General features: G+C 34.8%; 1 long non-coding RNA gene across 1 annotated transcript; it reads left to right on the top strand.

Moving 5' to 3' along the window:
* Positions 1 to 893: 893 nt before the first annotated feature.
* Positions 894 to 3,224, top strand: LOC123530679 (uncharacterized). Its single transcript, XR_006682318.2, has 3 exons — positions 894 to 947; positions 1,988 to 2,201; positions 2,588 to 3,224. It is a non-coding gene; the product is annotated as an uncharacterized LOC123530679 (long non-coding RNA).
* Positions 3,225 to 12,085: the final 8,861 nt, after the last annotated feature.

The raw sequence follows: 12,085 nt of genomic DNA, 5'->3' as shown, positions 1-12,085 counted from the left end.
AATATTATGCTGAATTTTCAAATACTTAGAAGGTATAAAGGTTCGATGATAATTTGGGGGCTATCACTCAATGAAGGGAAAATGTCGACAATAAATTTAATCCATATGTAGGTAATACTAAATATCTTACTGGACAAATACTATACAAAAATTTGTTAGTCCTATTTAAGCGAATTTCAAACACGTATTTCCAACTTTTTCCGTTTATTTTATAATCATAGTTGTCCCGTTACATAAACAACAGTGTATGTAATAATACTAAGCAAAGGTACATAAATGGTATTTTAATTTCAGTAAAAATAGTTTACCTTTCACAGTTTTAACAATTTATGTTTTGATACTGTGGGGACCACCGTGGCTTCACTTCTTTAGGTTCGAGTCATGCCATACAGCAGGCGCACGGAAGGTGTGTGTTTCTACCAAGGTACCCGTTTGTGCCTGATAATATAACCGTAGGTTACATCGGGCCATCAACCTTCTTTAAAACTATAAAGAAGTGTGCACCTAACTGATAACTATAAAACATAATATGAAGTAGTAGCACAGACGGTTTGGGATGCAACAAACCATAAAAAAGCGGCATAGATATTTGAAATACGTTTATTGATTATCATAGTTCAATCATACACGAAATTTACTCTCTAAAATGCAGTTGAATATATTTTTATAAACAGTAGAATTAATTCATACACTAAATTATATGTGTTGCTTATGAAAAGTTTAACTAACGAATAAACTCATATTTTATTATACTTACGTAAATTGTGTATTTATTAATCTTTAATCTGAAGAATTAATAATCTAAGCACGTATGTTTCCTTATAGGCTATGTACTGAAATGTAAATTATGATAAATGAAAAATCTTTAATAATAATCTCCGTATAAATAATGTGAACATTGTGTCTTATCATATCACTCAATTTGCCATCGGATTTGGTGTGGACAGGTATATATGCTTTATTAACATTCCTTCACTAAAATTAGTTTATGTTCGTTTTAATAAACATAGCCTGTAATTACTTAATTTTGAAAATGGATTATCATATAGTCTTTAAAATAAATGTCTATAGTCTTTACAGTAGATCGTGCATTGTTAAATTGAAAATTATTTAGTTTATTAATCGTAAATTACTTTATGAATGGAGTATTACTGCAAATATACTTTAAAGCAGACTGTTTACACTTTGATGAAAAATAATCTAGGTAATAATTGTTTTTATTAAAACTCGTCACTGGAAAAGGTATAACTTCAGTGTATATATATATACAGTACCGTTAAGCCTTTATGTAAACGCGAGGAAATAGTAACAAATACATGCATATTAGGCAATGCCAATGATACTTCTTTGCTGAGACTCATTCTCAGTTTTCTTTTTTCAAAGAAATCACCTATTAATGTAGATTAACAAACAAATATTTATTGTACGATGGCAAAATTTCGGATGGCTAGTATTTAGCCTTCGGATCCGTCGCCGGATTTTTCAAGTCTCTGGTCTAGAATCACATCTGAGGGCTACACACCCCTCTCCCACATAGTGCTTAGACATGTTACAAGTGAAGATGCCCTCCGTCTTGTTTGTCGTGAGTTAGTGACTTCATTCAGACACGTGTTCATGACTCGGCAATTCAGTGATAAATCGAGTACATTTAAAAAATACGCATAAACGCACATCGGCATCCAGCAGAAATCCTGCCTTGCTCATATTGTACAGATGCGGAAAAAATAAAACATAAACATTCATGAGTTTGTCGCCCTTACAGTCTGTTACTTATCTGTGTCATGTACTTTTATCAACATATATACCTACTTCGTAAAAAGTCATAAATTACATGCAAGTTAAGCAGTTAATATTGCGTAAATATGAAATTTGAAGGGAAACAATTTACATCATGCATTTACGTTACGTTTTCGGTAACAATGAATAAGATTTCTATTTGCTTTCGTTTCTGTTGATACTTATTACTCCATATCGCTTCTTCTTACAGATTGTTAAACAGACATGCACCAGTTTTTTTTTTCATTTTGTGTTTGTCGGTTTAAAATCTGGTAGATGCCTGTGTAGGTTACACGGAATATACACTAAATGACGGAAAAGTGAGGATGTGTTACAACAAAACATGTCAAGGAAAAGTCGACGATGCTCAAAGAGAGAATTTGACATTCACAATCGTGGTGAAATATCCGGAGTCTGTTTTATGGGTATGATTTTTTTCATAGATTTTGATAAATTTAAACAGTAACACTAAAAAGACCTCAGTCAATTATTATTTTACAATCCTCAAAAAGCGAGACAAATGTTGTCTAAGTACTTCGGTTCATCCTATAAAATTTATTCAATTATCTATTCTATCTATTTGTTTCTGGAAAGCAACACAGAATGTCACTCATAAAATGCTTTCTTAGTCGTTCCATCAAATCACGGAACGCTTGTCTGTGCTCGGTTGCTGAATGACCAAAACAATTAATACACTTTGATGTTGTTTGAAATTTTGCATTCGAAAAAATCCCCGTCGGCCTTTGCAAACTTTACATTTACATATTTAGTATTAAACCTAAGGTATAATATCAAAAATTATCTATTACAGAACCACGGAAGAACAACATTATACATTCGGGGCAATGGCCTCTGTCTAAAATGGAACAAGGGTAAACGTCTCTCAAAGATTGGTTATGATACATGGGGGATAAACATCACATATAAATCGGTTGTAACCAAATACCAATGTCAAACACGTTCAAAACCCGTCTACCTTTCCTGGCAATAAGCTTCAGTATCGTGTACTGGCCGACGACTGCGGCGATATGGTGGGTGCTAACTTCTCCATTAATTTTCCAATATCTAAAACATCTCTGTACTTTGTGGAGAAACCTGTTTTCGTTTCATAACCATGGTTTTATCAGAAAACAGGTGTCATAAGTAGTTTTTTGATACATTCTACGAACATCGGCAAAGAGAGAAATGTAACGATGTATACACCTCCTAGTTTTAATGAAATTACATATAAAACTTATCCCGTGATATTCGTTCTGGATCTCAGTCTACATTTTGCTAAATACTTCAAGAACAAGAGCTGTCTCCATAGAATGACACATGCCCCCGATGGCACTTTGAATGTATAGTTATGGCTGATGTTAGAGTTTAGGACCTTTGACCTATGGACCTGGCTCTTGCGCGCGACACGTCGTCTTACTGTGCCACATATTCTTGCGTAGTTATTTTAAAACCCATGCATGAATGACAAAGATATGGACCGGACATGCCCATCATTGCACTATCATGAAATATGACCTTTAACGTCTAAGTGTGACCTTGACCTTTGAGCTACGGACCTGAGTCTTGCGCGCGACACGTCGTCTTACTGTGGTACACATTCATGCCAAGTTATTTGAAAATCCATCCATGGATGACAAAGATATGGACCGGACACGAATGCACTATCATGAAAAATGACATTTAACGTCTAAGTGTGACCTTGACCTTTGAGCTACGGACCTGGGTCTTGCGCGCGACAGGTCGTCTTACTGTGGTATACATTCATGCCAAGTTATTTGAAAATCCATTCATGGATGACAAAGATATGGACCGGACACGAAAATTGCGGACAGACCGACAGACCGACAGACAGACGGTTCAAAAACTATATGCCTCCGAAGGTCCAATTTATCCCCATGCAGTGTCAAAAGAGTATTCAATAATAGGGTTTGGTGATTACAGAAATGGTGGAAAAGAAAGGTATGATCTGCTGACACCAATTGTTAGTCCATTTATATTTTGTATAAATGGCACGTTTGCAGATTATTGTGATGGTTGTATATCAGAAAATGCAACATACCCCAATGATTTTATCCCATATCTTTTGGATTTCTGTAGAAGGAGAGTCAATATTGGTGGACTAACTGATAACACGTTAGATTTCTTAGAGAAAGAAGCTCTCCCATTTGCCAACAAGCTGGCTTTAACGCGATTGCAAACTGATAAGGCATAATGGGATATTCGCTCGGAGGACTCGTGTCTTGCTACGCCGTTTGGACGCGCCCACATGTGTTATCCTCCGCTGTCTGTCAGTCGTCCTCATTCTGGTGGCCAATAGGCAATTCATCCTTTTTCGAAGTTTATTTTCATTTCATTAACAAGACGCTTAAAAACCCTTTGTTTCATAACAATCGCCCCGAACAAAAGATCTACTTAGATGTAGGAGGAAGCGAACTCCCGATAGCCCCATGGTATATGGCGCAAGCTACTCTTGAGACTGCAAGTATCATCACAGATTGTGTACACTACAAGTTAGACAGAAATGTCTGGGTGCCTGGTCATCCATTCAAAAATAATTCTTACACCAATTGGGGTGAAAGGATGGGTCAAGCATTAGCAACACTTCTCCCGGCTGGCGGAACACAAACGATACCATCACGCATAGCTGCGCCTGCCAGTGGAAGAGAAAAAATGCTAAGTGGATTAACAATAGGTCAAATGTTAACCATATAGGCAAAATCACGTAAATGCTGGAAAGCTTGAGCTTTTTAAATAATATTCTATGTGTCATTACTATGCCAGACATAATGTCAAGGTTTGTTTTTCTCCATATTCACTGTTTCACATACAATTAAACGCTGTTAAGATACAAAATAATTCTGAATGCTAGTAAAAAAAAATTACCAAAGATTGCAAGTGTATAGTGAAACAAGCACAAGTGATGTTGAGGATTGCTTCCAGTACAAAAAAATCTCTTTACATAATTTTGTACATGGAAACAGCAGCCGCATTATTTTGCGAAAAGCCATAGTGATAACAGTTAATAACTAAACCATGAACATGTGACATTAGCCATGATATAATGTTCAGCTTAAAAATTGTGTGTGCTTTAAGTACTACAAAATCACATCATATATTTTATCAATTTTAATAGGACGTTTTATGACAGACTGATAAAAATGACATAAAGGTTATTTATGTTGTTAAAAGACCGGTTTAAAACCTGCACTGTGTTATCTTATTTCTGTGTTCTACATTTTATTTCTAAAATGGGATTCCAGTGATATAAGTTAAATGATCAATATCAAACTAAAATGTAGGTGAAACGCTCAATTTGTGTGTTATAAATATCTGTACCATAACTTAAACAACTTATTCCGTTTTAGTCAAATGAACCTAATTTATAGCTAAAGTCCATGATATACAATCATTAACACGGTTAGTGACAATGGTGTTGAAATTGATACAATCAACCAAAATGCAACATAAAGTTGGTCTCCATGCAATCTACAGATGTACAATGTTTGTTCGCAATCCCTCATATGTAGTGAAAACATTTTTTCTGTTAGTATTAATAAACTTCATCAAAGCAATGCAACACAACCAAACACCAACCACACCATAGGATTTAAAGTCCCCGTTCGCGTTATTTTTGTATTAAGTTTGGTGTACACATCTCATACTAAACCGAAGTAATTGAGTGAAATCCATCTTTTCCTGTTCTAACTAACGGTTACCTTGGAATTATCCATGGTGACATTTTGTTTTAGCAATCAGTCAGTATAAAATACAGATAAATGATCTAATTTGACCGTAACAAAGAAAAGTGGTAAAGAGTGTCCTAATATTTTGATAGCTGCAATAATTGGAATTAAAATACTTTCTCCTTAAAATTAGAATACATTTCAAATATTTTTTCGTGTGTTTATGACGTATGTTATACATATACACTTTGTTCTTAATGACAGTACACGGTTCGCAGCTAGAATGGTATGTTATTCGGTTTTATACATACACGTTTTCAAAGTTGAATGTTGAAAACAGTACCTTTTGTAAACTCATGAAATAAAATTTGATATGAAATGCAATACATGTGATACAGAAATTAGGCTATGGAAAATCATTGTTTATCCCAGAAGCCGACGAAGAGAAATTATGCTTAGAAAGTAAATAAAAGGCAGGCTTCAAAGCCCAAAAGCCATCATACGGGCAAAGTAAAACTAAGATATATTGAGGATTCTGACAGTAGGAACAAGCGCTTACTAATAGACGTCCTACAGTTCTGAAAAATGTAAAAATATATATATCACCGCTCATCTGTATTCAGCCTTATAACATTCGGTATGTAATATTTTAACAAAAGAGACAAATATGTTGTATATTCGATTTAGATTTATGAAAATAAAAAAAGTATCTACTTCTTTTAAAAATGGATGAATTGTCTAATTTGAATAAAGCCGAGTTAATGGTTAACTGGAAAACAAAGTCAGGCAGTGTTGCTACTCATAAGACGGATAGATATTTAAGTGGTAGGTGCGTCTCTTTTATTTTTAAACTGTCAAGAGTTTTAATAGCGCACACATTTCTAATGGAGTAAACGTCCATGAACCATCCACAAGATACAGTATCATTAAAGAATGAGAGGAAAAGGAAGAAGGAAATGAAACGTCAACTATGCAACCTATTTTTCCTGCGCCATCACAAGCTGGATCATCAAAAGAAACAGGTAGTAGCATTAAAAGTAGAAAGAAGAAAATGTGAAATTTGATTAAAAAGATGTGTTACCAAACAAAGACTTATAATTGAACTGTGAGTACACGATAGGGTGTGGCTACTGGAATCATGGTTTCTACATAGTCATTTTAGCAAAGAATGGAGACTTTCTAGATGATAAATATTTGTGTCGTCCGGAGTATAGACGCAATTTCAAGATGTAACGGACTTTTTATATAACTTCATGATATCATATCATAACTTTACTTTTAATTACTTTCCATTTTTAAGTAAATCCAATACAACATGTCACAATCAACAACAACAACAACAACATTTTATACAGCATTAAACACCTGAAAGGTCTGTAGCCAATAATTTACAAACATATACAATTGTGAACTTGAAATGATGCATTAACACCATAAAATATAAAACAAATATAAATCATACTATCCATCCTTTAAATTCCTGAATTATTTGCGAAGTATATAAATTTTGCTAAATTATTTACAGTACTTCTATTATGTTCGGACGTAAGGTTTTCAAATTTAAACATATTTGGCCACAATCATTGTCAGTATTATGTTACGTAAAGTTGAGTTATCTTTATTGAATATCTCCTATGAATAAACAGGGAATATCAACAAAAACACGATGTAGAATATATTAAGATATAGTTCGTTTTTGAGGTCAAGGATGTTTTTGTACTTTTAATAATGGAATGGTCCTTTATTTAGGTAATATTATTCAATACGATAGCGGTTTTCACCTAAATAAGGCTAAGTGAATCTTGTCGATTTCCCTAATCGGCAGACGAGTCGATAAATTGAACTCTTTAACGTTAAACGTCAAAAGCAAACTATAATATGCGCAACATACCGGTTTTCAACGGACTGTTACGGAATTTTCACAAATAAAAGTTGAAGATATTTCCGGCAGACATTTTTTCAGTTCTCTGTTATTCTCCATTTAGCAGCTGTAAATCTTCAAACATGACCACTAACGTCAAATTTTCAGCAGAGCGCAATATGATATACTTGACAGTTTTTTTAAGTAGCGTTTTTATAAACATCAAAACACGGCAAAAATTCTTTATTTTCAAGTTTCTGTTAAAATTATCTCTCCAATGATATATATTTTTTCAAGTTAATTTCGACGTCACATCGGAGGAAAACGATTTATTAACGCAAAACACGCAAAACTAACCTGAGTATCACCCAAAACTTTTCGTTAACGTGACTGGTAGATAGCTTTTTAAATAAATTTGAACAAGCGTCGCTATCGATTCCTTAAAGGAAAAAATGGGGTCACCGTTTTAGATTTAGCTCTATTTACCGTGGCGTTTCCTCTACACCCAGTAAACATACCAATGTTTTTATTCTTATTCCTTTTATACTAATGGTGCCAACACGGATGCTTTCGTCTAATAGTAGTTCGTAGTAGTACGAGCTCTTGGTAAAAATTCATATCAAAGCGTAATCAACTTGGCATGCATTTATGTAAGCTTGGTTGTTTCTTCGGACACCACGTCGGAATATAAAAAGGGGCAAAATGGTATGTATCAAAAGTGACATCACACATCAATCTGATTATTCTGTTAATGTATTGGTAAAGGTAATGGAGTGCTGGGTCTGTGTTTGAAGTAAGATAAAATCATGTTATGAGGACTTCATCCAAGGTTGAAGGAATATGGTCGAAATCATCCATGACATTCACTTATGATTATCATAACAAAATCAACAACACATTAAACCTCTGTGAGTACGAAACCCTAATATTTTAGCTATGTCTTTGAAATATGGCTCTAACAAAAGTTTGAAGCATGTGTTTATTGCGTTGATTTATGTATGTCCTAAATCTGGTAGTAGAAGCATATTCTGCAGACTGCGATTGTCTTAAACCAGTTGATTGTCGAGAAGATACGGCTAGCCATTATAGCCCGCAGTTGTCCATACTCTCCCACTGCCAACATTTCTTTGATTTTGTATATGCTTAAAAATATATAACAAGTAAGTATTGTATCATATTCATTCAATGTCTGATGAAACCTTTGTTTATGATGTGGTTGTCGTAGTTTACATAAGATTTTAAAATTTCTTGTAAAACCCTATTTCTGATAAAAAAAAAACAACATTATGTGGTAGGCATCCAAATTTTATATCGACACATTTCAGTCCGATTACCATGATTACATATCATATCGATTTTGTTTAAATATTTGAACGGGGTAAGAGAGAAAGCAATCGGACTGTTTGCATTAATACCGATACACCCAATACATCCTAATTAAATACACTTGTGAACCCTTTATGAACAGACTCAATGAAATCTAGTTTGCTAATACACGTATGTTGCTTGTCTGCTTTATTGCTTCCAAGGGCCTCCGTGGCCGGGTGGTTAAGGTCGCTGACTTCAAATCACTTGCCCCTCATCGATGTGGGTTCGAGCCTCACTCGGGGCGTTGAATTCTTCATGTGAGGAAGCCATCCAGCTGGCTTACGGAAGGTCGGTGGTTCTACCCAGGTGCCCGCTCGTGTTGAAATAATGCACGGAGGGGCACCTGGGGTCTTCCTCCACCATTAAAGCTGGAAAGTCGCCATATGACCTGTCATGTGTCGGTGCGACGTTAAATCCAACAAAACAAAACAAAAAATTGCTTCCAAACGGCTTTCTATTCAATTTAACGCATGACATTGTCGCATGATTCCAGCTATAGATATAACAACATTATTGTATAAACTATATAAAATTTAACATTTTCAGCCAGAAATTTACTATAATAATACAGTATTATTTTCTTACTCGTCGACAAAATCATTGAGCCCTTTTGCAGTGATACCAGTTGGCTAATAACGTTTTTCAGTCTACGCTCTATATAGTGATTCTTCATTTTGATATAATTATAATACCAGCAGCCTGTTTGTCATTATTTAGTTGAGTTACAAGTTTACTACCATTGAAGTAATATGAGAGTGCTTCTAAAAGTTTTGTTACTGATACGCTACATGGTTTCATGTTTTATTCCTACATTTATGTAAATAAATATTAAATACCGTAACAAAACTGAAAAGCTCGTGGAAAGTCAGAAAGAAATAAAAAAGTGAAATACGTGTCTATATCAAAGACACTTAAAATTCAAGCGAAACGAATGTTTAACAAGCAAATTAAATGAATTGGTATTCCCCGCCGAATGGGTTTGTGTTGAGGAATATATCCGGCAAAAAGTTTAGGATGCTTCTAAGAAGGAAATTATCTCATTACTTTTGAACTTAAAAGAACCGAAGTTCTTTAGACAGCACACTCAAGTAAGAAATCTGCAACGTGGATGATGACGTGGTGGTTTACAACTTCAAATGATGATAAATACTCATGAAAGCTTTGAAAAATAAAAAAAAAAGAATGAAACAAAATTTTTATGGGAGCTGGAGGCGGGGGCGGTGACCGGGTGACGTTACAGAACTTCGCATGTTGATAATAACATATTGATGTAATAATAAAAAAATAAAAAAGAAATGTTGGAAGGGGACGCATGATCGGGGTAGTGGGGGTGACTGGGTGGAGTAGCGAGGTGGGGGAAGGGTCCAACTTTGCATGTTGATAAATATTAATAGAAGGTTTAAGATCTAAAAGCGAAAAATATGTCAAGTTATCAAGCAGAAACCGCCATTATTATAGTACCCTATATAGTAAACACTAGAAACTACTTAGGGAAATAGCTCTGGTGTTACTCGGGCAATCTGACTGAAACGCGATAGACCGCATTTCCCTATAGAGGTGAACTTGTATATGAAGTTTTATTTAAATATTCCAAACCACATCCTAGATATGGCTCCGGACGGACGGACGGACGGAAAGACGGACAGACGCAAAAACTATATCCCCCCGCTTCGACGGGGAATGATAAACTGGATATTATACATGGTCATTCTAACATATGACGGTTTGCTTGTAAATAAAGAAATTTAAGGTTGATTTTAATGACTCTGAAGATGCTTGTCGACCTAAAAAGGATATATATCCAACAGAGAAATCCACGTTCCAAAACAGCCTCGCTAAACCGCAAACCACAGCATCCGGACGTGCACACGGCCAACACTCGCATACACACTCAAACCAAACACACAAGCACAGATCGAACAAATAAAGGAACACAATGGGCACCGCCTTGGAATGTGCTAGGTTGATTTCTAATTTATTGACACCTGATCAGAAGAAGGTTAGATTACAAGGTTCCATAAAAAAGCCTGCTTAAACAATTAAAACATTTCTACGGTAGATCTCTAACTTATAAACCGGAAATGAAACTTTGGTGTATATGTCTGAATCCAAATGAAGATCTTACAGCTAAACAATTGAGGAGAAAAAACACAAACGTCCGGTAATAGAAAAGCGTCAAAAAGCTTTGAATACAATTTTCTTTAATTCTTTAATTCATCTGGCCCACTTGAGCAGCTCCCTTATCAAACTGTTAGCAGTTTCTACATGGACACAGTACTTAAATCAAGACATTCTATAATGAAGCCACTGAGTACTGGTTTGAAAAGAATTTTCCTCTTCATGACAATGCTGACTCTTATAACAGAAGTATAACCACCTTATTTTCAAGTTAAAAGTCCATGCAACGTTTCTTTTTCCTTGCCGTTAGAAAATGTTGTCTTGGTGGCGATATGACAGTAAAAGTACTCTTGGAAGCACAAGGACAAAGTACTCTGGCTCTTTTAGACAAAGGATATCGTATCTATAGAAATGCATTTCTGTTAAGGGGGAATACCTTATCACTCCGGGAGAGGTAAGTTCCAACGTAAGTAAAGTCTCAACGATGTCATGTTACAAACCATCACCGACAATTTTATCACGTGACATCTGCAGCTGATTTACACAGGAAAGTGTACTGAATTACGTGAAGGATAAGTATGCTTTACGGTAAAGACAGATTTTATAAGGAAATTTGAAAAAAAAAAAACTGTATGAATTATTAAGACTGCATAGCGAAAACAATACCCTATACTACCTGCTTAAACTGAAACCGAAAGTAAGATTTAGGCAGATATATATTAATTTCACATTGATGAGCAATTACATCCATGTACAATCAATCAAATGTTGTTAGTTGTATATGCTTTTCTGAATCTACATTTGTATTTACAAAATCTTGTCATATCCACTCATTTAGCATATAAATGTACATGTTTCATTTTGATGCAAACTCTACACGATTGTTAAAACGTCTTACCGAAAACTAAAACAGTGTTACTGTTTCTCACTTACTGTGTTACTAAGTATCAACGACGGAGATTTCATCTGAGGAAGATGAAAGTGTATGCGTGGAACACAGGATATGTGCAGAGACAATCATTTACTAGGCAAGAGATAATAAAAACAGGAATTTCATTGTATAACACGCAAGTAATTAACAGTATATAGGAAATATTCATATAGACATAAACATGTTCATGACTAAATAGCTGTGAAATGTTGCAAATGCAAGAAGTCATTTTCAGATGTGAACGACCTTAGACAACACACATTGTCAATTCATTAAGGTTTGAAAATGTTATGTGAATTTTGTAGCTAGCACTATAACAACAGATTTACACTGTGAAGATATGTTTTA

Source organism: Mercenaria mercenaria, chromosome 11 (genome assembly GCF_021730395.1).
Source record: "Mercenaria mercenaria strain notata chromosome 11, MADL_Memer_1, whole genome shotgun sequence".
NCBI classification, from domain to species: Eukaryota; Metazoa; Mollusca; class Bivalvia; order Venerida; family Veneridae; genus Mercenaria; species Mercenaria mercenaria.
The sequence above is the reverse complement of the archived record's forward strand: the minus strand, read 5'-3'. Positions and strand labels throughout refer to the sequence as shown.